The sequence below is a fragment of the Bufo bufo genome, chromosome 8 (genome assembly GCF_905171765.1).
Source record: "Bufo bufo chromosome 8, aBufBuf1.1, whole genome shotgun sequence".
Taxonomy (NCBI): domain Eukaryota; kingdom Metazoa; phylum Chordata; class Amphibia; order Anura; family Bufonidae; genus Bufo; species Bufo bufo.
The window spans coordinates 162,127,900-162,155,546 of record NC_053396.1 but is presented as its reverse complement, the minus strand read 5'-3'; the positions used below and the strand labels follow the sequence as shown (position 1 = coordinate 162,155,546).

Genomic DNA, 27,647 nt, shown 5'->3' with positions numbered 1-27,647 from the left:
ACAGTTGCAAGAAAAAGTATGTGAACCCTTTGGAATGATATGGACTTCTGCACAAATTGGTCATAAAATGTGATCTGATCTTCATCTAAGTCACAACAATAGAATAGAATTAAATGTTACCATGTTTTTATTGAACACACCATGTAAACATTCACAGTGCAGCTGGAAAAAGTATGTGAACCCCTAGACTTTTGACATCTCCAAGAGCTAATTGAAGTGAGGTGTCAGCCAACTGGAGTCCAATCAATGAGATGAGATTGGAGGTGTTGGTTACAGCTGCCCTGCCCCATAAAAAACACACACCAGTTCTGGGTTTGCTTTTCACAAGAAGCATTGCCTGATGTGAATGATGCCTCGCACAAAAGAGCTCTCAGAAGACCTACGATTAAGAATTGTTGACTTGCATAAAGCTGAAAAGGTTTATAAAAGTATCTGCAAAAGCCTTGCTGTTCATCAGTCCACGGTAAGACAAAGTGTCTATAAATGGAGAAAGTTCAGCACTGCTGCTACTCTCCCTAGGAGTGTCCGTCCTGTAAAGATGACTGCAAGAGCACAGCGCAGACTGCTCAATGAGGTGAAGAAGAACCCTAGAGTGTCAGCTAAAGACTTACAAAATTCTCTGGCATATGCTAACATCCCTGTTAGCAAATCTACGATATGTAAAACACTAAACAAGAATGGATTTCATGGGAGGATACCACAGAGGAAGCCACTGCTGTCCCAAAAAAACATTGCTGCACGTTTACAGTTTGCACAAGAGCACCTGGATGTTCCACAGCAGTACTGGCAATATTCTGTGGACAGATGAAACCAAAGTTGAGTTGTTTGGAAGAAACACACAACACTATGTGTGGAGAAAAAGAGGAACAGCACACCAACATCAAAACCTCATCCCAACTGTGAAGTATGGTGGTGGGGGCATCATGGTTTGGGGCTGCTTTACTGCATCAGGGCCTGGACGGATTGCTATCATCGAAGGAAAAATTAATTTCCAAGTTTATCAAGACATTTTGCAGGAGAACTTAAGGCCATCTGTCTAACAGCTGAAGCTCAACAGAAGATGGGTGTTGCAACAGGACAACAACCCAAAGCATAGAAGTAAATCAACAACAGAATGGCTTAAACAGAAGAAAATATGCCTTCTGGAGTGGCCCAGTCAGAGTCCTGACCTCAACCCGATTGAGATGCTGTGGCATGACCTCAAGAAAGCAATTCACACCAGACATCCCAAGAATATTGCTGAACTGAAACAGTTCTGTAAAGAGGAATGGTCAAGAATTACCCCTGACCATTGTGCACGTCTGATCCGCAACTACAGGAAATGTTTGGTTGAAGTTATTGCTGCCAAAGTAGGCTCAACCAGTTATTAAATCCAAGGGTTCATACTTTTTCCACCTGCACTGTGAATGTTTACATGGTGTGTTCAATAAAAACATGGTAACATTAAATTATTTGTGTGTTATTAGTTTAAGCAGACTGTTATTGTCTATTGTTGTGACTTAATACCCAAACAATAGAACTAAAGCTCCATCTCATAGTAAGAAATAATCTTTATTAAATACATATAATCACATGTAGGTATAAAAACAGCAATAAGCAGGCATATTCAAGCGAGGAAAAAAAAAACGGGGACTGGGGGATCAACACACATGGGCATAGAAAAAAGTATTGAAGAACGCCACATAAAGGCCAGAAAAGACCAAAGAAGACAAGAATAACCCTGGACACAATATCCAATAGGGGCATCAGTGGGCAATGTCGAATTCAAGAAAGACCTGCCAATAGCCTTAATACAGTTCCTATGTATTCAAGTTCAGAAAAATACCCAAGGTAAGCGCGCCGATCCCTCAGTCTCCTTCTCCCAATGCCGTTTCACCAGCAACCTGGCTTCCCTGGAAGAAGCCAGGTTGCTGGCGAAACAGCGTTGGGAGAAGGAGACTGAGGGATCGGCGCGCTTACCTTGGGTATTTTTCTGAACTTCTTGAATTCCACATTGCCCACTGATGCCCCTATTGGATATTGTGTCCAGGGTTATTCTTGTCTTCTTTGGAGATCCCCTGCATAGGGAGGAAAGCAAGGATCTTGTCTCGGCTGAGACATTGATCACATACCCAGTCTGAGAACCTTAAGCCTTAGCTGGATGAAGAAAGCAGACAACCTTCAGAGTTCCAGGAAGAAAGCATCCCCTGAGAAACTATCTGTGAGTAAAGTCCAGAGACCTAGGAGAATCCATTCCTCCTTAGCTAGTCTGTCCCCACAAAGTAGAAGTTACAGAGAAGTGCAGAAGATTAATCCCTGCCACAATTACAGAGCTACCAAGCAGACGAATTATCCTGCAGGCTCACATTTAAATTGCAGAAGTATTTATTCCTGCCAATGATTGCTAAAACCTGCTGGGACCAGAGACCAAAGCTGTATACTGCTTGGATACAAGTTATCTTCAGTAAAGAAACGTTTGAACTTCATCTAAAGGTCTGGACATCATTTCTGCTGCAAAATTCCTCTATTACTCCTACTATCACTTCACTCAAATTTATTGCAAGTGAGCTAGGAGCCAGGAGTCCAGCCGTACCCAGGTAGGAGACACCGTTGACACAATTCTCACTACCCTTCAGAGACATTATAGGCCATTACACCACTCTGGCATTCCTAATCTGGGACATGTATTATAACACCTTGGAAGGGCCCTGTGGTTGTACCCTGCGCATGCTGCAATTGGCGTCACGAACATATATAGAACTTTAAATACCCGTATCCTTACCCACTGCATAAGTGGCGTCAGCGTTACCCCATATCCTGCTCTATTGCACTGGCTCCTCAATTGTTAGCCACATATCATTCAGTCCTGGAGACTGGGAAACTACCGGACTCATTTAAGGAGGCCACTATAATACTATTACTCAAGCTTGATACAGATCCTCTTGAGTGTGGTTCTTATAGGCCTATAGCTCTGTTAAATGTGGATTACAAAATCCTGACCAGAATATTGGTGACCCGCCGTAACCAGGTAATCCTGTCACTAGTTCATCAAGACCAAACAGGTTTTATGCCGGGAAAATCTACCACTGAGAATATAAGAAGGGTCCAGGTGGTTACGCAGATGGGTTACTCCCTGAATGTGGATTGGGCCTTGGCATTACTTGATGCTGCTAAGACATTCAACTCAATAGAGTGGTCATATTTGATTGGATGCTTACGAGGATTTGGGTTTGGCCCACAATTCCTTAGTTGGATTAGTTTTCTTTATAGCAATCCGGTAAGCAGACTACTGATAAACAGAGAATTGTCAGAAAGCTTCCCTCTCTATAGAGGGACAAGACAGGGATGTCCCCTGTCACCACTCTTATTTTCCCTAGCAGTTGAGACTCTGGCCATTAGAGTGAGAAATAGTAATTCTATACATGGAGTGACCATGGGAGAGAGAGTGAAGTCCGTATTGGACTATATGCAGATGACATGATCCTGTACATGTCATCACTGGACTCATCTCTCAGAGGCGCGGTGGCCCTAATTGATGAGTTTGGGGATTATTCAGGTCTGAGAATGAACTGGGAAAAATCTGTCTACATGCTTCTCGGTAAGTCAGACTGGAAAGGTCCGTCCCATGTAGCTCAGTTAAAGGTAGTGGACACATTTAAATATTTAGGAGTTAAGATCACTAAACAATACTTCCGGGCTTTATCACTAAATATTTGCCCCTTAATTGACAACATATGGAACAAATTTAAAAGTCTGCCCAGACGGATCCGCTCATATAATGCAGACTTGGGATCCGTTCAGAACGGATCCGTCTCCATTATATTGTAGAAAAAATTCTAAGTGTGAAAGTAGCTTCAGACGGCTTGCTGAGCGGAGCGGAGGCTGAACGCTGCCAGACTGATGCATTCTGAGCGGATCCGCGTCCATTCAGAATGCATTAGGGCAGTACGGATGCATTCGGGGCCGCTTGTGAGCCCCTTCAAACGGAGCTTACAAGCGGACACCCGAACGCTAGTGTGAAAGTAGCCTTACTGAGTAAGTACCAAACCAACAGCACTAGAATCTCCAAATATCCACTTATAGGAATTGTCAAAGTCCAGGGTCCCAGAGGACTAGTATCAGCAATCTACTCACATCTAGTATGCGCAAAGATCAGTACAAATCCCCTTCCAGTATTAGATAAATGGAACTCACACTCACTGAGGAGTCCATAACGACTTTATTAGAATCACACTTACATATGTCACCAGCCGTTAACAACAAAATAACCCAACTGTATATAATGCATCAGACATATTTAACACCAACTAGGATGTTCAGAATGGGCATAGCCACATCCACGGCATGCCCGCGATATGGAGAACTGGAAGCGGCTTTTTGGCATATGCTGTGGAACTGCAATCCGATAGCTAAGTTTTGAAAGGAAGTTACTGATTTTCTTTCTTCTTTGTTGCTGGCGCGTGTGGATTGCACCCCTGAGATCTGCTTGCTGGGGATATTGAATGAAGAAAATTGGGATCACTATATGACAATATTTTTGAGGGAGGCACTGTTCATGGCAAGGAAATGTATTGCTCTCAGATATAGGTATAGTCCCAATACACCAATTCTGAGCATGTGGAAATCACAAATCAACCAGATCTTACCATATTTAGTACTAGTATTTAAAGGGGTTCTGCACTTTGTTTAAACTGATGATTTATCCTCTGGATAGATCATCAGCATCAGAGGCGCGGCCCAGGCAAGTTGATACTAGTCGTGACGTCACTTTGCCGGCAGTAAACAGTGAGAAGGCCGCGGCGCTGCTGGAGCGCCGCTGCCTTCTCAAACAACTGATCAGAAGGGGGTCCCGGGTGTCGGACCCCCGCCGATCAGATGCTGATGATCTATCCAGAGGATAGATCATCAGTTGAAACAAAGTGCAGAACCCCTTTAAACACCGTAACAAGCCACACAAATTCGATAGGAGTCTAGGGCCTCTGGTGAGAGTCAACACACACTCCCTCGAGAATGCGACAAGCCCTGTCCCTGTTGTCGACTCGGGGTAACATAAGTCAGATGGTTTAGAGGGGCTGTCTAACTATACTATTTGATGCTATGCTAGACAGAGATCTTAGGGGTTTGGGAAAATGCATTGGCTGATTAGAAATAATGGCAAAATTGTTTCTGTATTAAGTTTATTATGTACTAAGGAACAAAAGAAATTGAGAATATGAAAATGGCATGCAGGTTTACACTGTATTTGACAACAAGAGTGTTTTCTATCATTGTTCATTTCACTTTTGTCAATAAAAAAGTAAAAAAATATATAATTACTTCATTATAAATATATTTCCAAATACCTTACATTAATTATAATAGCTCATTTTGCCTGAGGAACAATCATTAGGAAAAACAAAATGGCCGCTGTCCTACTAGTACACACAAAACCTGTCCTAATCACACAGGAGGAGAAGTTACTTCACAACACTGAGGTAAAGAGCTGCCTCATCCTGCTCTGCTTGTCAGGAATTATGATTCTGAATACAGTTTAATATGGTCATCAGCTGAATCTCTGTAGGAATGGAGTTCATGAGCAGATGTGGCTGATGAGCAGCAGCACTTGTATGCAGTCTCCATTACCACAGTCTGTCCTGTCTGTACTTCATGTCTCCTCATGAGCTCCATTACTACAGAGATTCAGCTGAAGATCATATTAAACTATATTCAGGATCACAATCCCTGACAAGTTGATCAGAGAGGAGGATGAGGCAGCTCTTTACCTCAGTATTGTGAAGTAACTTGTCCTGCTGTGTAATTAGGACAGGCTTTGTGTGTACTAATAGGACAGCGGCCATTTGTTTCTCCTAATCATTGCTCCCTAGACAAAACAAGCCATTATAACTAATGAAAGGTATTTGGGAATATATTTATAATATAAGTAATATTTACGTATTTTCATTTTCTTAATTCCTGGAGAACCCGTTTAAGCTAATTTTGGAGCTACATGATTAATCCCATAACAATTTATATATAGATCTATCCTTTCCAACCTGTGGTTTTCTAGTTTTTCAGAAAGTACAACTCTCAGTATGCTGGAAATTATGACCACCATCCCGGACTAAGAACAAATTGCTTTACCTTGTTCTCCCTGCGGGGGAGCAAGAGAGGAGCTGAGCTCTAACAGTAGTGCCACAAACTTCTTACCTTAAGTTTTCCCAGCAGGGGTGACCCCTCTTGTTTGATAATTGTGTACTAGTCTAGATTTATATAAATTTATACTTTATATAAATCTAGTACACGATTTATTGATCTATACATACTAGATTTACAGGGAGTGCAGAATTATTAGGCAAGTTGTATTTTTGAGGATTAATTTTATTATTGAACAACAACCATGTTCTCAATGAACCCAAAAAACTCATTAATATCAAAGCTGAATATTTTTGGAAGTAGTTTTTAGTTTGTTTTTAGTTTTAGATATTTTAGGGGGATATCTGTGTGTGCAGGTGACTATTACTGTGCATAATTATTAGGCAACTTAACAAAAAACAAATATATACCCATTTCAATTATTTATTTTTACCAGTGAAACCAATATAACATCTTAACATTCACTAATATACATTTCTGACATTCAAAAACAAAACAAAAACAAATCAGTGACCAATATAGCCACCTTTCTTTGCAAGGACACTCAAAAGCCTGCCATCCATGGATTCTGTCAGTGTTTTGATCTGTTCACCATCAACATTGCGTGCAGCAGCAACCACAGCCTCCCAGACACTGTTCAGAGAGGTGTACTGTTTTCCCTCCTTGTAAATCTCACATTTGATGATGGACCACAGGTTCTCAATGGGGTTCAGATCAGGTGAACAAGGAGGCCATGTCATTAGATTTTCTTCTTTTATACCCTTTCTTGCCAGGCACGCTGTGGAGTACTTGGACGCGTGTGATGGAGCATTGTCCTGCATGAAAATCATGTTTTTCTTGAAGGATGCAGACTTCTTCCTGTACCACTGCTTGAAGAAGGTGTCTTCCAGAAACTGGCAGTAGGACTGGGAGTTGAGCTTGACTCCATCCTCAACCCGAAAAGGCCCCACAAGCTCATCTTTGATGATACCAGCCCAAACCAGTACTCCACCTCCACCTTGCTGGCGTCTGAGTCGGACTGGAGCTCTCTGCCCTTTACCAATCCTGCCACGGGCCCATCCATCTGGCCCATCAAGACTCACTCTCATTTCATCAGTCCATAAAACCTTAGAAAAATCAGTCTTGAGATATTTCTTGGCCCAGTCTTGACGTTTCAGCTTGTGTGTCTTGTTCAGTGGTGGTCATCTTTCCATCTTTCTTACCTTGGCCATGTCTCTGAGTATTGCACACCTTGTGCTTTTGGGCACTCCAGTGATGTTGCAGCTCTGAAATATGGCCAAACTGGTGGCAAGTGGCATCTTGGCAGCTGCACGCTTGACTTTTCTCAGTTCATGGGCAGTTATTTTGCGCCTTGGGTTTTCCACACGCTTCTTGCGACCCTGTTGACTATTTTGAATGAAACGCTTGATTGTTCGATGATCACGCTTCAGAAGCTTTGCAATTTTAAGAGTGCTGCATCCCTCTGCAAGATATCTCACTATTTTTTACTTTTCTGAGCCTGTCAAGTCCTTCTTTTGACCCATTTTGCCAAAGGAAAGAAAGTTGCCTAATAATTATGCACACCTAATATAGGGTGTTGATGTCATTAGACCACACCCCTTCTCATTACAGAGATGCACATCACCTAATATGCTTAATTGGTAGTAGGCTTTCGAGCCTATACAGCTTGGAGTAAGACAACATGCATAAAGAGGATGATGTGGTCAAAATACTCATTTGCCTAATAATTCTGCACGCAGTGTATATAAATATTCTGATTGCTATAAAACTGGTGAATTTCCTGTGGTACCCGAAGGAGGTTATTGGATTTTCAATTTTCTTTATTGTTTTTCTAATCTGTTGCTATTTTCTGATTGTAGGGTTTTTCTTGCTTTATTTTCTGTACATTGTGGGTGGTCATCTTGCCAAAGCTGCTGCTAACAGTATTTAGGGATACACTACGGGAGAGTTTTCTAGATCTGCTCTGTGACCTGTGGATAGGTCATTGTCCAGGGAGGAGCAAGTAGACATGCTGTGACATCACCTATTGTGAATGGTGGATCCTGTGTTATCTATCTTACGTGTGTTATCTGTGACTGTAATCCTACATGTGAGGATAATGAGATCAGTACTGAAAAGTGATCTCTACAGAACAGTAGGCTTAGTGGCCGTTAAAATTCAGGATATGTTTTAATAAAAATAGTGACATGTAAAAATAGCGCCACTAAAAATGGTTTAACCTGTTCCGGACACATGACGTACCGGTACGGCATGATGCCCAGGTACTTAAGGACACATGACGTACCGGTACGTCATGTGTAGTTCCGATCACCGCTGCGCGGCGGGTGGAGATCGGAACTGGGTGCCTGCTCAAATCATTGAGAAGGCACCCTGGGATAATGTGCTGGGGGGTTCTGTGACCCCCCCATGTTGGCAATCGCGGCAAACCGCAGGTCAATTCAGACCAGCGGTTTGCTGCGTTCCGGGCTATTCGGGTCTCTGGGAACGCGATAACCCGGAACAGGATGGTGATCGGTGGTGTGATAATACACCACAATCACCATCCTGCGATCCTGAGAGGTGATGGTGACATCACCTTTCAGGATCGGCTCTCATTTGAATAGCCCACCCGCCCCAGCTGACCAATTACTGCAGCGCTCCTCTCTTCCTCCTTTTGTGTTCGGGAGCCGAGGAGAGAGGAGTGCTGCACGTCGATCTCCAGAGCCAGCTGCAGGGATCATCAGCCAGCACCCCCATCTGTGCCCCAGCACCCCCATCTGTGCCCCTTCACTAAGGTATTTAGGGAAAGGTTAGGGACAGGTTAGGTTAGGCAGGGATATTCAGGGAAAGTTAGTGAAAAAAAACAACCCATTTTTTTTATTGCATCACCCTAAATCGGGTGTCTGGGGCCCACAGCACAGCTGTGTGACCCTAGATCTCCCCCCCCCCCCAGGGGTGCTGCAGCTTGCCCCCCTGCCCCCCCCCCCCCCACAATTTTTTTTAGCGTCCGGCCACTGTTAGCGCATCGCACACCCCACCGCTGATCAACTTCAGACGGTTGATCAGCAAGTTAGAATTTTTATTTTTTTACCTTTTTTTAAATTAATTAATTTTTTATTTTTTTTGTCTGTTAGGTTTAGGGTAAGTTCGTGAACACCAGTGCCCCCACCCACACACACACCAAATAAAGTTTAACACGCACACACACACACGCACACACACACACACACTTCCCTATGGCCCGCCGGATGTTCTCGGCCGAGGAGGCATACGCCCAGCTTGCCTCCGAGTCCGAGAGCCCCAGTGAGGACGAGGATGACCCCACTTTCCTTTTGTCATCCGCGTCCTCCTCATCATCTAGCGGAGATGCCACCAGGCGGAGCAAGGGGACCGCCATGCTAGGGACCCTGTGGCCAACACTAGTACGAGCAGCTCTGGGGCTCTTACTAGTTTTCCGGCCCACCAGATCAGTCCACCTGAGCCCCCTGCCGGTGAACTTGTCTGGTGTACCCCAGAACATTTTGAGCCCACGATTCCTGATTTTGTAAGCCAACCAGGAATCCAGATTTCCACAGTGGGCTTCACTGAACGACTACTTTAGTCTTTTTTTCAGTGACCACTTTGTAAATCTGATAGTGGAGCAAACGAACCTGCAAGCCTAACAATTCGTTGCTCAACACCCGAACTCCTTTTTGGCACTCTGTTGAGGGCAGCCGAGATGAGAATGTTTTGGGGCCTCGTGCTGCACATGGGCCTAGTCAAAAAACCTAGTGTCAGGCATTACTGGAGTGGGGACGTCCTCTGCCAGACCCCACTTTACAGTACGGCCATGACACGCTCCTGGTTTGAGGCCATCCAGAAATGCCTGCATTATGCAGATAATGCAGCATGTCCCCCCCAAGGTGATCCTGCCTATGACCGCCTGTACAAAATCAGGCCGGACACTGATCACTTTGGGGCCAAATTTTTGGAGGCCTATGTACCTGTAAGGGAGGTCCTGGTTGATGAGTCTCTCATTGCTTTCAAGGGGAGACTCATTTTCCGCCAATATGTTCCCTCTAAGCGGGCGGGGTATGGCGTGAAGCTGTACAAACTTTGTGAGAGTACCTCAGGATACACTTACAAGTTTCGTGTGTATGAGGGGCGAGATTCCCGTATTTAACCCCCAGAATGTCCCCCCACTCTAGGTGTTAGCGGGAAACTTGTGTGGGACCTTATGCACCCAGTGCTAGATAAGGGTTACCACCTGTACGTGGATAACTTTTATACTAGTATCCCCTTGTTCCAGTCTCTCGTCGCCAGATCCACGTCCGCTTGTGGGACCGTGCGGAAAAATCAACGCGGCCTCCCTACCCACCCCCTCCAGGTACCTATCTCCAGGGGTGAGACACATGCCCTTACCAGTGGAAACCTGTTGCTGGTCAGATATAAGGACAAGAGGGATGTCCTTGTACTGTCCACAATTAACGGTAACAGCATCACCCCTGTCCCTGTGCGAGGTACCATGGCAACGGTCCTCAAGCCCGATTGTATCGTCGACTACAATCGGTATATGGGAGGAGTTGATCTCTCTGATCAAGTCCCCAAGCCAAATAATGCCATGCGCAAAACCCAGGCATGGTACAAAAAAGTTGCGGTCTACTTGGTGCAGGTTGCCTTGTACAACTCTTTTGTGCTGTCCCGGAGCGCTGGCAACACAGGGAAATTCCTTCAGTTCTATGAGGCAGCCCTCAAGGACCTGATCTTTTCTGACCGGGAAAGAGCAGGCCGGAGTACCTCAGGAACTGGAGGAGCCCGGATCGTCCCTGGCCAACACTTTCCAGGTGTGGTCCCCCATACTGGAAAGAAGGGACGGACCCAAAAAAGGTGGAGAGTGTGTCACAGGAGGGGGATACGGAAGGACACCACTACTCAGTGTGACACGTGCCCCGATCATCCGGGCTTCTGCATTATTGGTTGCTTCAGGGATTACCACACTTCCATGGAGTATTACATTTTTATTCCCCTTCCCCAATTTAGCCACTCACCATTGGATAAAAAACTATGGTTCTCAGACTTGAGACACTAAAACTAAAACATTTTTTTTTCAAAAATATTATTTTGTAAAACTAAAATAAATAAAAAAGTAGACATATTAGGAATCGCCACGTCCGTAAAAATCTGCTCTGTAAAAATACCCCATGGCGTAACCCCTCAGATGAACACGGTCAAATTTTTTTTATAAAAACAGTGCAAAAAATATGTATTTTTTTGTTACCTTACATCACAAAAATTGTAATAGCAAGCGATCAAAAAGTGATATGCCCCCCAAAATAGTGCCAATAAAACCATCCTCTCATCCCGCAAAAAATGAGCCCCTACCTAAGATAATCGGCAAAAAAAAAAAAATATGACTCTTAGACTATGGAGATACTAAAATGTTTTTTTTGGTTTATAAAAAGATAATATAGTGTAAAACATAAAAAAATGTAGACATATTAGGTATCGCCGCGTCCATAAGAATCTGCTCTATAAAAATACCCCATGACCTAACCCCTCAGATGAATACGGTCAAAAAAATTTAATAAAAAATGTGCCAAAACAGCAATATTTGGGCAAATTTTCCATTTTAATCCGTTTTTTTCCAGTAACAAAGCAAGGGTTAACAGCCAAACAAAACTTAATATTTATTACCCTGATTCTGCAGTTTACAGAAACACCCCATATGTGGTCGTAAACTGCTGTATGACCAAACGGCAGGGCGCAAAAGGAAAGCAACGCTGTATGGTTTCTGGAAGGCAGATTTTGATGGCCTTTTTTTTGGCACCATGTCCCGTTTTAAGCCCCCCTGATGCACCCCTAGAGTATAAACTCCATAAAATCATCCCCATCTAAGAAACTACACCCCTCAAGGTATTCAAAACTTATTTTACAAACTTTATTAACCCTTTAGGTGTTCCTCAACAGTTTATGGCAAATGGAGATGAAATTTCAGAATTTCTATTTTTGGTAACCTTGCCTCACAAAAATGTAATATAGATAAACAAAAAATCATATGTACCCTAAAAATAGTCCCAACAAAACTGCCACCTTATCCCGTAGTTTGCAAAATGGGGTCACTTTTTTGGAGTTTCTACTCTAGGGGTGCATCAGGGGGGCGTCAAATGGGACATGGTGTAAATAAACCAGTCCAGCAAAATCTGCCTTCCAAAAACCACACGGCGCACCTTTCCCTCTACGCCCTACTGTGTGCCCGTACAGTAGTTTACGGCCACATATGGGGTGTTTCTGCAAACTACAGAATCGGGGCAATAAATATAGCATTTTGTTTGGCTGTTAACCCTTGCCTTGTAACTGGAAAAAATGGATTAAAATGAAAAATTTGCCCAAAAATCTAAATTTTGACATTTTATCTCCATTTGCCATTAACTCTTGTGGAACACCTAAAGGGTTAACAACGTTTTTAAATCAGTTTTGAATACATTGAGGGGTGTAGTTTCTAGTTTGGGTGGTTTCTATGATGAAAGCCTCTCACAAAGTGACTTCAGACCTGAACTGGTCCCTAAAAATTGGGTTTTTGAACATTTCTGAAAAATGTCAAGATTTACTTCGAAACTTCTAAGCCTTGTAACGTCCCCAAAAACTAAAATGGAATTCCCAAAATGATCCAAACATGAAGTAGACATATGGGGAATGTAAAGTAATAACTATTTTTGGAGGTATTACTATGTATTATAGAAGTAGAGAAATTGAAACTTGGAAATTTGAAAATTTCCCCCAAAATTTTCATAAATTTGGTATTTTCTTATTAATAAAAATGATTTTTGTTTTACTTCATTTTACCAGTGTCATGAACTACAATATGTGACGAAAAAACAATCTCAGAATGGCCTGGATAAGTCAAAGCGTTTTAAAGTTATCACCAAATAAAGTGACACTGGTCAGATTTGCAAAAAAATGGCCTGGTCCTTAAGGTGAAAAGGAGCCCGGTCCCTAAGGGGTTAAAAAATGTTTAAAGAAAAAAAGTTTGAAAAACAATATGGAAAATATTCTACAGTTTTCAAACCAGCACCTGGATCTGAATACTTTTGTAATTGCATGTCATAAAAAAATTTCCATAGCCACTGAGTTATTTAATAAAATGTATCTGTATAGTGACACCCGCATTTTTTTCTTTTCTTATTTCTTTGTCCTTTTCACTGAGAAGGCCGCACATGCTCAGTTTCATCCTTCAACTGCCTCCTGAGCTGTGATAGGGAGAGCCGAGACACGAGCCGAGACACGCCCCCTGAGCTGTAGAAGAAAAGACACTCCCCTTGAGCTGTCAGCTTGATATAAATCTAGCAGAGCAATGAATGAGGAGATCTGTGGATCCATGTGAGGTACAGGGCTGGTTCTAGCTTTGTTAGAAAGAGATTGTCATGTACGGTGTGATGTCCGAGTTTCATTTTTTACATTTGTCGTGGGATAACCCCTTTAACTCAAAAACTTGATTTCAAAAGTGGACATTTTCTGGTGACCCATTCCCTGTAAATCTGATCTCAGACATGCTGACTACTTGCTGTATATAAACACCTTGTACTGACCCACTCCTGCATGTTTCCTCATCTTCAATTACTAAGCATTCTGTTATGAGCAGTCATGAGAAGCTGTCTCCCTAATATAAGGCAGGTGTTACACACTTTTTACCAAATTTAAACTCATTTACAGACAATCAATGCCTTTTCTAACATGATTTTAGTAAGAAAGTATGGAGATATTTGCAAGGACAGCAATCCTAACCTTGACTTGACATATCCCCCATGAAGAATGCTGTATATTATTTTTATTTGTACAGATGCAGACAATGTTATTGTAAGATTAGCGGAAGATTTGGCAATCTCCCAGGCATAGCTCAGAAATTAGAAACTGACGTTTTCCCATAGACTTGTAGAGGTTTATCTGCATTTTTGGTGAGCTGCCAAATGGGATGGAGCCAAGAATTAGTAGTTACACACAAACAAACTACAAACATATACACTCACCTAAAGAATTATTAGGAACAGCATACTAATACGGTGTTGGACCCCCTTTTGCCTTCAGAACTGCCTTAATTCTACGTGGCATTGATTCAACAAGGTGCTGATAGCATTCTTTAGAAATGTTTGCCCATATTGATAGCATCTTGCAGTTGATAGAGATTTGAGGGATGCACATCCAGGGCACGAAGCTCCCGTTCCACCACATCCCAAAGATGCTCTATTGGGTTGAGATCTGGTGACTGTGGGGGCCATTTTAGTACAGTGAACTCATTGTCATGTTCAAGAAACCAATTTGAAATGATTCGAGCTTTGTGACATGGTGCATTATCCTGCTGGAAGTAGCCATCAGAGGATGGATACATGTTCTCATTCTGTTTACGCCAAATTCGGACTCTACCATTTGAATGTCTCAACAGAAATGGAGACTCATCAGACCAGGCAACATTTTTCCAGTCTTCAACAGTCCAATTTTGGTGAGCTCGTGCAAATTGTAGCCTCTTTTTCCTATTTGTAGTGGAGATGAGTGGTACCCGGTGGGGTCTTCTGCTGTTGTAGCCCATCCGCCTCAAGGTTGTGCGTGTTGTGGCTTCACAAATGCTTTGCTGCATACCTCGGTTGTAACGAGTGGTTATTTCAGTCAACGTTGCTCTTCTATCAGCTTGAATCAGTCGGCCCATTCTCCTCTGACCTCTAGCATCCACAAGGCATTTTTGCCCACAGGACTGCCGCATACTGGATGTTTTTCCCTTTTCACACCATTCTTTGTAAACCCTAGAAATGGTTGTGCGTGAAAATCCCAGTAACTGAGCAGATTGTGAAATACTCAGACTGGCCCGTCTGGCACCAACAACCATGCCACGCTCAAAATTGCTTAAATCACCTTTCTTTCCCATTCTGACATTCAGTTTGGAGTTCAGGAGATTGTCTTGACCAGGACCACACCCCTAAATGCATTGAAGCAACTGCCATGTGATTGGTTGACTAGATAATTGCATTAATGAGAAATAGAACAGGTGTTCCTAAGAATTCTTTAGGTGAGTGTATATAGATTGATGAAAATATATAGAATATGGAATGGATCCAAGCAGAGTAATAGGATGGTAAGTAAATAAAGAATATATATTTCTTAGGCTTCTTTTAATCAGATGCATGGTCCACGTAGTGTCAGACATCTTGCTATCATATGACAAATTGGAGGCTTTCAAAGTCACTTCAGATCCACTGTGTAAATGGTGTGAACAAGTATCTCCATAACACGTATACTATGTGCTGTATTCCCTGTGTATCATGATCACATAGTTATCCATAGTGGGTGTCAAAACATAATATATAGAATGGGACCTATGTCTTGGGCATCAGTTACACCCCATGTTATTGTCAGCGCATTGGTGCAGAGAATAAACAATTTTCCTGTGTGATACTTCAGGCATGGCAAAAAAAAAAAAAATGGAACAAATAAAAAAAAAAATTGCATGATACACAGTCGAGTCATATTATTATGACCACTAGCTAATATCCAGAGTAACTGCCGTGTGCAGCACGGACAGGGGCTAGATGGACTGGAAGTGACACAATAAGGTCCTGGTAGGTTGTCACAGGTATCTGGAGCCATGCTGCCTGCAGTGCATCCCACAGCTCCCGGAGGGTGTGCGGGGGAGGATCCATAGAGCAAACGTGATGATTGAGGTGGTCCCACAGATGTTCAGTTGCGTTAAAGACTGGGGAATTAAGAGGCCAGGATAGTACTTTGAAGCCTTGGTCATGCTCTTCCAACTAATATTGGACATTTCTAGCCATGTGACATTGTCTTGCTGGAAGATCCCATCCGCCCCAGGGAAGACAATCAACATTTATGGGTGTACGTGATCTGCCAGGATGGATTCAAACCCAAATCCGTTGAAAGTGCCTTCCATATAGATGAGTGCCCAGAGAATGCCATGAAAACATTCCCCAGACCATAATGCTGCCACCACCAGCTTGTGTCCTTCCAGCAATGGTTGCAGGGTGTTTCTCAACATGTGAGCTGCTCCAGTGTTGGTCCACCCTTGCACCCCTTCATAGCCGACTTCCACCTCTCAGATCAATGGCACAAGGTGCTCCGCAGTTTCCATGTCACTCATTCGCAGTGGTGCCATTTGTCCATTCACTATACACTTTCACCACAGCAGCACGAGAACAGTTCATAAACTGCAGTTTCATAAATACTGCCACCCTTGACCTGAAAGCCAATAATCATACTTTTTTGCAACTCTGATAAATCGCCCTTTTTACCAATGACGGCAACGAGGGATATGTGTGCAGACAGCCTATCACACACCTTATATACCCACCAAGCCAGCTCACAACAAATAACTTCTTTCATAAACTATGTGCTGCAAACGTCAAAAGCAGGAAGTGGTCATAATAATGTGAATCGACTGTATATTTGTTGATGCAAGTTAACAGTTTTAAACTAGGTAAGTTGTGCCCTCCTGAGGAAATGCTGAGCAATCAGCCATGCAAAGTAATTGTATGTCTACTACTTCCTTCTCTATCGGCCTCCCCAGATTTGAACATGTGTATGAGTTTCATTGTTATTGCAGAACCCAGCCAACCAAAGGATACACCCGTCACGTAGGGGGTCAGTTTATAGGTGTGTTCACACATGTCTGATATTTTTTTAATAGTATCTTTTTATTTATTAATTTAGCAAAAAGCATAACAAACACATCAAATACAGACAATCATCAATTGAGTCCAGTACAAATCAAATACATGGGATCAATCATAACAGTTCCTCATGACCCAAGTTTGGGACAGAAGAAAAAGATATCACTTTCAGGATGAACAGTACCCAACATATCAATCCTAAGGAAGATTAAAAGTACTGCACACACACACACATTCACACACGCCTTCATTGGTCAGAACAGTATTTCAGTCATCTATGGTACTAGAGTCTGGGCTCCAATCCAGGGGTCCCATATCTTCATGAAGCGATCAGGGGTCCCTCTTCTCTCATACACAAACTTGTATAATTCAAGATCAGCATTAACTAGATGTACCCATTGTTGCACAGTAGGATTCTTAGGAGGTTTCCAGTTGAGAAGGATAGTTTTCCTAGCATAATATAAGAGTATTCTATACAGCTTCCTGCCAAATTTGGTGGGAACAATCTCGTTGGCTACTCCCAACAGACTAGTGAGTTCAGTACAGACGTTAGGAAAGCCTAGTTTGTCATTAAAATATTTATGGATCTCTTCCCAGAAGCCATGAATAATCGGACACTGCCAAACCATGTGTATAAGACAACCGTTTTCATGTCCACATCTTGTACAATGAGGGTTCGGCAATTTACCCATTTTAAATAGTCTCACAGGAGTATAATAAATCCTATGAAGCCATTTAACTTGAATCAACTGATCCCTAGCACTTACCACTGTAGATCTCCATGTACAGCTAGATTCTTTAACATGAACATCTTCCAAACCTTCAATGTCCCTTTTCCACCTAACAAATGCCCTGTCTAGGGGGGAGTCCTGCAACGCCATCAACGACGCATACAGGGTCGACACTGGTTTGACCAACGGAACCCTCCTAATCGCTGCCTCAACTGTACCACACTCCAGCTTTAAAGGTTCTCTACCAAACTGAGCCTGACAGGCATGCCTGAGTTGAAGATATCTATACAAACAACGCTGGGGCAAATTAAACTCCTGTTTCAAACTATTAAAGGTTTTAAATAGGCCCTTATCATATAGTTGGGTAAGGTAGCGCACCCCCCTCTGAGGCCAAAATTCAAACTCCAGTAATGAGAACAGCTCCGGAAGCACTCTGTTTCTCCACAAAGGCAAATATGGCGACCAAGTAATATCATTCTCATCAGGGTTACATTTCTGACCCCATTTGACCCACATCTGTACTGCAGCAGCCATCGATTGGGTGTAGTGTATTGTAGACCTAGCCCCCCTCCTATACGCCAAGTTCGTAAGTGCCTCATAGGACCCCAATAAAGCTGCCTCCAACACTACCGCCGGGTTACCTGAGTCAGCCCGTACCCACCACGCCACATAGCTCAGCTGCACCGCTACATAGTACATGTACAGGTTTGGCAAGGCAAGACCCCCCCGCAGGTAAGACGCCTGGAGGGTGGATCTCGCTATTCTGGGAGAAGACTTATTCCATAGAAAGGGAGCGATTATTCTATCCAAAGTAGCAAAATGTCTCTTGGGGAGTAACACTGGGGCAGCCCTATATAAGTATAGCAATTTTGGGAGAAGAATCATTTTTACCACATTGATACGCCCAATCAGAGTTAAAGGAAGGTTTTCCCAAGCCTCTAGCTTTCGAGTAATGGATTGCATTGTAGGAGCAACATTCAAATCATAAAATTTTGCCACTTCTTTATGAACAATAATCCCCAAATATGTAAATTGCTCCACAATCTGAAGCTTATTGTTCACCGAAATGCGAGCTGGGTCAACATCATCAACCAGACATAGACTAGACTTAGCCCAGTTCACACGGAGACCCGAGAAACCCCCAAATTGATCAACAACACCTAAAAGGGTATCCAAGGATTTCCCTGAATCTGCTAGGTAAACCAGCATGTCATCAGCATATAATGAAAGCTTTTCTGATATTCCAGCTATTTCCCAGCCTTCTATACCTGAATTAGAGGATATGAGTATCGACAAAGGTTCCATAATTAATGCAAATAACAGGGGGGAGAGAGGGCAGCCCTGTCTAGTGCCTCTACCCAAGGGGAAGGAGTCCGATGTGTACCCATTCACCCTGACTCTCGCCGAAGGGGATCTATAAAGCATTTGTAACCAGCACAAAAATTTCTCCGGAAAGCCCATTTGAGTCAGTACTGCCCACATAAATTCCCATTCTACTGAATCAAATGCTTTTTTATTGTCTAAGGACGCAAGAGCCCTCATACCTCTGTTATCATGTTTGACCTGAAGATTAGTGAACAATCGCCTTAAATTAATATCTGTGGTTTTCCCTGGCATAAAACCCGATTGATCTACCCCAACCAAGGAGAGAATTACCCCCCGCAATCTTAACGCCAGTACCTTCGCAAAGATTTTGACGTCAAGATTCAGAAGTGAGATAGGTCGATAAGAGCTACACTGGTCAGATGGTTTCCCCGACTTGTGAATCACTACTATCGTTGCCTCCAGAAAGGACAGTGGCAACAAACCACTTTCCAGTGCATACCTCAACAGCTTCCCAAATCTACTAACCAGGTCTTTAGAAAATCGCTTATACCATTCAGCAGGAAATCCATCGGGTCCCGGGGTTTTCTTGGTTGCTAAGGAACTAATGGCCGTTTCAATCTCCAGGTCAGATATGTCTGCCGCCAGGGCTCCCCTGTCATCTCTGTCCAAAGAAGGAATATTAATACCTGCTAAGAAATTGACAATTTCCTCCGAAGTACATGTGATCTTGGGGGCATACAATGTCTCATAATAGGAGGCAAACTGTCGGCAGACATCTCTAGGCTCCCTCAATAAGATCCCTTGGTCATTCAGAACTCCCGCCACCACCGTTTGCTGTGTCTCAGATCTAGTCAAGTACGCCAAGGCCCTGCCACACTTATCACCATCTGAAAAAATAGTTTGCCTCTGATTTAAAAGTTTCTTCTCAGTATATTCAGTTAAATGCAAAGTAAACCTACGCTGCGCCTCAAGCCACAAAGTCTTCTTCTCAGGGCACGGATCTAGTATATATAACCTCTCCTTATCAGCTAGTTCCGTCTCTAGTTTTATCCGTTTGATATTCAGTTCCTTTCTATGAGTTGCAATAGCAGCAATCAATGCCCCTCTCATTACTGATTTGAAAGCATCCCATTCTACCAGAGGATTCGTAGACCCTTCATTTTCTGCCCAGTAGTTCCCCATTGCATCTAGACTCTCGCTCACCACAGGTAATACCTCGAGCCACATAGGGTTTAACCGCCACTGCTTATCAGTCGAAGCCAGCGGCTGTGACAGTATCAGAAGGAGGGGGGCATGGTCTGAAACTCCTCTCGGTAGATAATCACTAGACTTGATATAGGGGGATAAGTCTCTGCTGACAAAGGCCAGATCTATACGAGAGAGTAAGCCAGTAGAAGCTGAATAGCAAGAGAATTGCGCATCTGTGGGGTGGAAATAGCGCCACGCCTCTACTAAATCATAAGTATTAGCCCAATGTGATAGGACATTGTTGTGTGAGGCCTGGGGAACCCTTCTGTCCCGTATAGGATCTAAAGTGGCATTATAGTCACCCATAATAATATAAGGTATTGCTGGAAATCCTGCTATTTTAGCTGTAATTAAGTCTAGGACCTCTCTGCGGAATGGCGGAGGAATATATAGTCCCACAAATAGGTACTGCAGGCCTCTGACACAAGCATGTAAAATCACATACCTACCATATGGGTCTAGCTGCACAGATAGTATTTGAAATGGAAGACTTTTAGCAATTAAAATAGACACGCCTCTAGCGTGGTTTGAGTAAACCGCATGATATGTGGGGCCTATCCATGGGCGCCGCAAAGCTAGTACTTTCTGGCCCTGCAGGTGCGTTTCTTGCAAAACATTATGTCAGGGTTATACCTCTTCAGATAATTGAACACTAAAGACCGTTTAATCTTATCATTCAGACCCCGAACATTCCACGAAAGTAGCTTAATTACCGCCATTTATTCTTCCAAAGATAACATCTCCATAGTTTCCGACCAATGAAGGCACATTCACGCACACATACAATCCACATCAAAGAACCCCTCAACAGAGAAACCCTCTCCAACCCACCCATTCCCAACCTCCCTAACCCACCCTGCCCAAACCTTCCTAACATGGTTGAGCCTGACACCCCAAACTAGCAACTCCTGGGTACGATAACCTACCCTAACTCATTAGAACATATATACCATATAGGTACGTTGGTGATAGGAAGCAAGTATATACGTCTACCCACAACAGTGCATAGTCATACAGGGTGTTGCCACCCAGCATACCAATATGGGGTTAAACATCTGATCAATAGACAAAGTCAAAGAACAGGGAATCTAACAGGAGTAATAATGGTGCATTTAAACCAGATACTCCCCCCCCTCCCCCAACCATCTTGTCAGCAAAACAATTTAACATTTAATCAAGTATTATATGCTTCAGCTGCCAACACTATAGTATAAACCATCAGCGGTGAGGCCTTGCATTTCGATTTCTTTCAATCCATTCAGTAGCCTCTTCAGGAGTACTAAAAAAACTGACTGTTTCACCATCTTGCACCCTCAAGCGAGAAGGGTAGATCATGGCATATTTCACATTTTTGTCCCTCAGCCGCGCTCGGACCTCAGTAAACTGCTTCCTTTTCTTCTGGACCTCTGCAGTAAAGTCCGGGTAAAAGGACAAACGGACATTCTCATAGCTGACATTCCCCTTCTGCCGAGCAGCTAGCAAAATAGCGTCTCTGTCCCTGTAGTTCAGGATCTTCATGATGAAAGGTCTAGCAGGGGATCCCGGCGGTAAGGGCCTGGTTGGAATCCGATGTGCCCTTTCTATAACAAAGCAACTGGAAAGTGAGATGGGATGTAACACTTCTTTTATGAGCTGTTCCGCAAAAATTTCTGGGGTAGACCCTTCTGCTCGCTCCGGTAAGCCCAGGATACGGACGTTGTTACGTCTATTGCGGTTCTCAGCGTCCTCCGCCCTGGCTTGCAGCATCTGTACCTGTTGCAGCAGCTGCCTGGTGTCATTTCCAGCTGCTCTGGACGCATCTTCCACATCACTCACTCTTTGCTCCACTGCAGATGTTCTTTCACGTATTTTGTCAAAATCGTGTCGCAAACAGCTAAGGTCAGACTGTAAATGGTCTATCTTTGATGTAAGAGCAGCTTGACAGGCAGCTATAGCTTTCATAATTTGAGAGGCTTCAGCAGAGGCACCAGGGACAGGAGACCCCTCACTTTCCTGTTCAGTTTGACTCATGGCGTCCATGAATCGTTTAACAGATGATGGAGCCACAGAAGAAGTTTTGCGGCCCATAGAAATAGTCCACAGACACTTTAAAGATCTGCTGGGGTTTGTCACTCATGCAGCAAATCAAGATGAGGCTTTATTAAATTCAGCAAGTCCTGCCACACAGCCAAGTAGACTGCCAGATGGGGAGGGGGATAAGTACACCAGCACCACCATTAAACTTTCATATTGTCACGAGGGTATCAAGAGCCACGTCTGACTCCGTTATACCCGGGGTCAGGAAGTCGCAGCGGGTGGCTGCGCGCTCTATATCTAAAGATCATGGTGTTTCTTAGTTATTGTTTTCTGTGTTTGCCTTGCTATCCTTTTTGTCTCTCTCAGGGATCCGTAGCTTCTCCTCCTCAGCTGTTTCGTGTCTGCCACTCCCTACCTCCTTATATTCTCCCCTCACACTTCTCTAGTTGCCAGTTATAGAGCTTCCTGCCTGGACATCTATACTGACCCACTGGAGTGGTTAATCCTGGTTGTTGTTCCTGTGTGCTACCCTCCGGATCCCTGTTTGGCTTTGTTGTCTCCTGTTGTCGCCCACCTGGGAATATATGTTGAGTCTGTGTTGTCTGTCCTCCCCTTGGTGTTTTCCCTTAGAGTTAGTGGTGCGGACTAGTGTTCCCATCGCACTGTTCACTACCTAGGGCTCAGCTCAGGGAAAGCCAGGGCTTTAGGCACGTGATCGGCGTACGGGTGAGGAACCCGTCTAGGGACGTCAGGGCAGCCAGGTGCCAGCCGCCAGGTGAGTCAGGGGTCACCATCTTCCCTCTCACTTGGGCAGGGCCTTCCTCGTTCCCTCCCTCTGTGTCACGTATGTGATAGCCACGCCGACCGTGACATTATAACTGGCCCTCACTTTTTGAGAAAAAATAAATTAAAAAAAAAAAAAAAAATTTTTAAATTTTTTGTTTGTTGTTTTTTTTTCTCTCTCTACTTAGAATCCTATATGGATCCTATTGATGCCTTGGCAGAACAGCTTCAAAGCCTGTCTTTGGAGGTGGCAGGATTGAAGGCGTCTGTTCTCCAACAACAGCAGCAAATGCAGCAGACCGCACCCCCAGCGGTTGCTATGGGTAACCAGGTTGTCACTGAACCCAAGGTTGCTCTTCCCGACAGATTTTCTGGGGGAAGGGACAAATTTGCAACGTTCCGTGAGGCCTGCAAATTATATTTTAAGTTGCGCCCTTACTCCTCAGGTCATGAAGAACAGCGGGTTGGGATTGTCATTTCCCTGCTTCAGGGGGATCCGCAATACTGGGCGTTCTCGTTACCCCCTGGTTCTCAGGCTCTTCGGTCAGTGGAGGGATTTTTTGGGGCTTTGGGTCTCATATATGATGACCCTGACCGAGTCGCCCTGGCTGAGTCGAAGTTACGGAGACTCCTACAGGGAGATCGGTCAGCAGAGGAATATTGCTCAGAGTTCCGTAGGTGGGCTACGGATACTCAGTGGAACGACCCGGCTCTCAGGAGTCAGTTCTGCTCTGGGTTATCTGAAAGGGTTAAGGATGCACTGGCGCTGTATGAGACCCCCCTTTCCCTTGATGCTGTTATGTCCCTCTCTATCAGAATAGATAGACGTCTTAGGGAGAGATCGAAAATTCCGGAGCAATTGGTTACCTCTCCCAAGCAACAGTCAGCCTGTACTGACTTAGATGAGCCTATGCAGCTAGGCGGAACTTCTCGTCAGGTCCGTCCTCCCGACATTCGCCGTAAGGGGGGGGCTTGTTTTTTCTGTGGGGGGAGGGGTCATTTCATTAATGTCTGTCCCTCCTTTCTCAAAAACAAAAGACCGTCGGAAAACTACTAACCCCGGGCTGTGCGGAGGATGTCAGCCGGGGGGTATACGTTTTCTCCATACGAACATCTCAATTTGTGTTACCAGCGGTCATTGTTTTTGGTGTTAAGACGGAGTCTATTTCTGTTTTTCTAGACAGTGGAGCAGGGGTAAACTTGATTGATGCCCATTTTGCCCGCACTATGGGTTTGTCTCTCTGTACGCTGCAGAGACCTATTCCCGTATTCGCTATAGATTCTGCTCCTCTGTCTCAGAGAAACCTCACCCACATTGTTCGTAATTTACACCTTCGGGTAGGGGACCACCATAATGAGTGTCTTTCATGTTACGTTCTGGAGGGCCTTCCCTCTCCGGTGGTATTGGGTCTTCCCTGGTTGGTAGCGCACAATCCAGTGGTGGATTGGCAGGCCAGGGAGATATTGGAGTGGAGTGAGCATTGCAGAGAGAATTGCTTAAATAACAATTGCTTAATCGCCTCCATAGCTTCCCTACCTACATTTATTTCGGACTTTGAGGACGTTTTTTCTGAAAAGGGTTGTCAGAAACTACCACCTCATCGTCCTTATGATTGCCCGGTTAACCTGATTCCCGGGGCAAAATTACCCAAGTCCAGGTTGTATAATCTTTCGGGTCCCGAGAGACAAGCCATGAAAGATTATATCTCCGAGAGTCTGGCTAAGGGACACATCAGACCCTCTTCTTCACCCGTGGCTGCAGGGTTTTTCTTTGTTAAAAAGAAAGATGGGGGCCTGCGTCCTTGCTTAGATTTCCATGAGTTAAACCAGATAACCATCCGTGACCCATACCCTCTTCCTCTCATTCCTGACCTTTTTAATCAGATTGCGGGTGCTAAGTGGTTCTCCAAACTTGATCTTAGGGGGGCCTACAATCTGATTCGTATCAGGGAAGGGGATGAGTGGAAGACAGCTTTTAACACCCCTGAGGGGCATTATGAAAATCTTGTTATGCCTTTCGGTCTGACCAATGCCCCTGCTGTCTTCCAACATTTCGTTAATGATATTTTTAGTCATCTCATCGGCAGGTTTGTAGTCATATACCTAGATGATATCTTAATTTATTCGGCTGATCTGAAAACACATGAGGTGCATGTCAGGCAAGTACTGCAGGTCCTACGGACGAATAAATTCTATGCGAAAATTGAAAAATGTGTCTTCGCTGTTCAGGAATTACAGTTCCTGGGATATCTATTATCTGCTTCAGGTTTCCGCATGGATCCTGGGAAGGTCCAGGCAATTTTAGTTTGGGATCTTCCTGAGAACCTTAAAGCCCTACAACGGTTTTTGGGTTTCGCTAATTTCTATAGAAAGTTCATTAAAAATTATTCAGTGATCGTTAAACCCCTTACCGACATGACTAGGAAGGGGACGGATTTTTCCAAATGGTCTGACGCCGCTAAAGATGCATTTTCCTCTCTAAAGGAGAGGTTTACCTCGGCACCTGTTCTAATTCAACCTGATGTCTCCCAGCCTTTTATTGTCGAGGTAGATGCGTCAGAGGTGGGAGTGGGAGCTGTATTGTCTCAGGGTCCGTCTCCTGGCAAATGGCGTCCTTGCGCTTTCTTTTCCAAAAAATTATCTTCTGCAGAGAAGAATTATGATATTGGAAATAGGGAACTGTTGGCGATTAAACTGGCGCTTGAAGAGTGGCGTCACTTCTTAGAGGGAGCAATCCACCCCGTCACGGTGATTACGGATCACAAGAACCTTCTGTACCTAGAATCGGCTAAACGTCTCACCCCTAGACAAGCTAGGTGGTCGCTATTCTTTACCAGATTTAACTTTGTAATCACCTATCGTCCTGGGGCAAAAAATACCAAGGCAGACGCATTATCTCGTAGTTTCCCTGGAGGGGGTAATGTTTGTGATCCGGTACCTATTTTACAAAGAGGAGTGGTTGTCTCTGCTGTACACTCTGTTCTAGAGGGAAAGGTGTTAGAGGCTCAGGGGGACGCCCCGGCCTCTTGCCCCTCAGAGAAATTGTTTGTACCGTTAAACCTGCGTCTTGAATTATTAAAAGAACATCATAATTCGGCACTTGCTGGACACCCGGGTAGTAAAGCAACCTTGGAGCTTTTATCTCGTCGTTTTTGGTGGCCAAGGTTGCGTCAGGATGTAATGGATTTCGTGTCTACTTGTTCTACTTGTGCACGCGCGAAAGTCTCTCATACACGTCCAGCAGGGTCTTTATTGCCACTTTTCATTCCCAATAGGCCATGGACACATCTGTCTATGGATTTCATCACTGACTTACCGTTGTCGGCGGGTAAAACAGTTATCTTGGTAGTAGTAGACAGGTTTAGCAAAATGGTACACTTTATTGCGCTACCCGCACTTCCTAATGCTAAAACTCTCGCTCAGGTGTTTATCAGTGAAATCGTGAAGTTTCACGGGGTCCCTTCCGATGTGGTTTCGGATCGGGGAACCCAGTTTATTTCTAAGTTTTGGAAAGCTTTTTGTTCCCGTTTGGGGGTTCACTTGTCCTTTTCCTCAGCTTTCCATCCTCAGTCGAATGGACAGACTGAGCGTACCAACCAAAACCTAGAAACATATTTAAGGTGTTTTGTGTCTGAAAACCAAGAGTTGTGGTCATCATACTTACCGTTAGCTGAGTTTGCCATAAATAATCATTATCAGGAGTCCACTGGCAAGTCACCATTCCTTGGTGCATACGGTTTTCATCCCCAATTTTGTACTTTCAAAGAGGGGGGGTCTTCTGGGGTTCCCGAAGAGGAAAGGTTTTCTTCATCTCTTTCATCGGTATGGCAGAAGGTGCAAGTTAACTTGAAAAAGATGAGTGGTAAATATAAATGCATGGCCGATAAGAAACGGTCGCCAGGTCCGGACCTAGGAGTGAATGACTATGTGTGGTTGTCTACTAGGAATATTAAGTTGAAGGTTCCTTCTTGGAAACTGGGTCCTAGGTTCATTGGTCCCTATAAAATAGTAGCCGTCATTAACCCTGTGGCTTTTCGCCTGGAGCTACCTCAGACTTTTAAGATCCATAACGTCTTCCATTAATCGTTACTCAAGAAGTATGTTCCACCTCTAGAACCATCGCCGCTGCCACCTCCTCCTGTTATTGTGGATGGTAATCTGGAGTTTCAAATAGCCAGAATTGTTGATTCTCGTCGGGTCTGCCGCTCTCTTCAGTATCTTGTGCATTGGAGGGGTTACGGTCCCGAGGAAAGAATGTGGGTTCCAGCGTCAGAGGTAAACGCCAACAGGTTAATTCAGACTTTCCATGCCTCTCATCCAGAGAGACCTGGTCCTGAGTGTCCGGAGGCCCCTCGTGAAAGGGGGGGTACTGTCACGAGGGTATCAAGAGCCACGTCTGACTCCGTTATACCCGGGGTCAGGAAGTCGCAGCGGGTGGCTGCGCGCTCTATATCTAAAGATCATGGTGTTTCTTAGTTATTGTTTTCTGTGTTTGCCTTGCTATCCTTTTTGTCTCTCTCAGGGATCCGTAGCTTCTCCTCCTCAGCTGTTTCGTGTCTGCCACTCCCTACCTCCTTATATTCTCCCCTCACACTTCTCTAGTTGCCAGTTATAGAGCTTCCTGCCTGGACATCTATACTGACCCACTGGAGTGGTTAATCCTGGTTGTTGTTCCTGTGTGCTACCCTCCGGATCCCTGTTTGGCTTTGTTGTCTCCTGTTGTCGCCCACCTGGGAATATATGTTGAGTCTGTGTTGTCTGTCCTCCCCTTGGTGTTTTCCCTTAGAGTTAGTGGTGCGGACTA

The 27,647-nt window shown here is 44.2% G+C and overlaps 1 protein-coding gene across 1 annotated transcript in view; it reads right to left on the bottom strand.

Moving 5' to 3' along the window:
* GPC3 (glypican 3) overlaps nucleotides 1-27,647 on the bottom strand; it is a 712,927-nt gene that overhangs the window by 258,178 nt on the left and 427,102 nt on the right. The window lies entirely within an intron of this gene.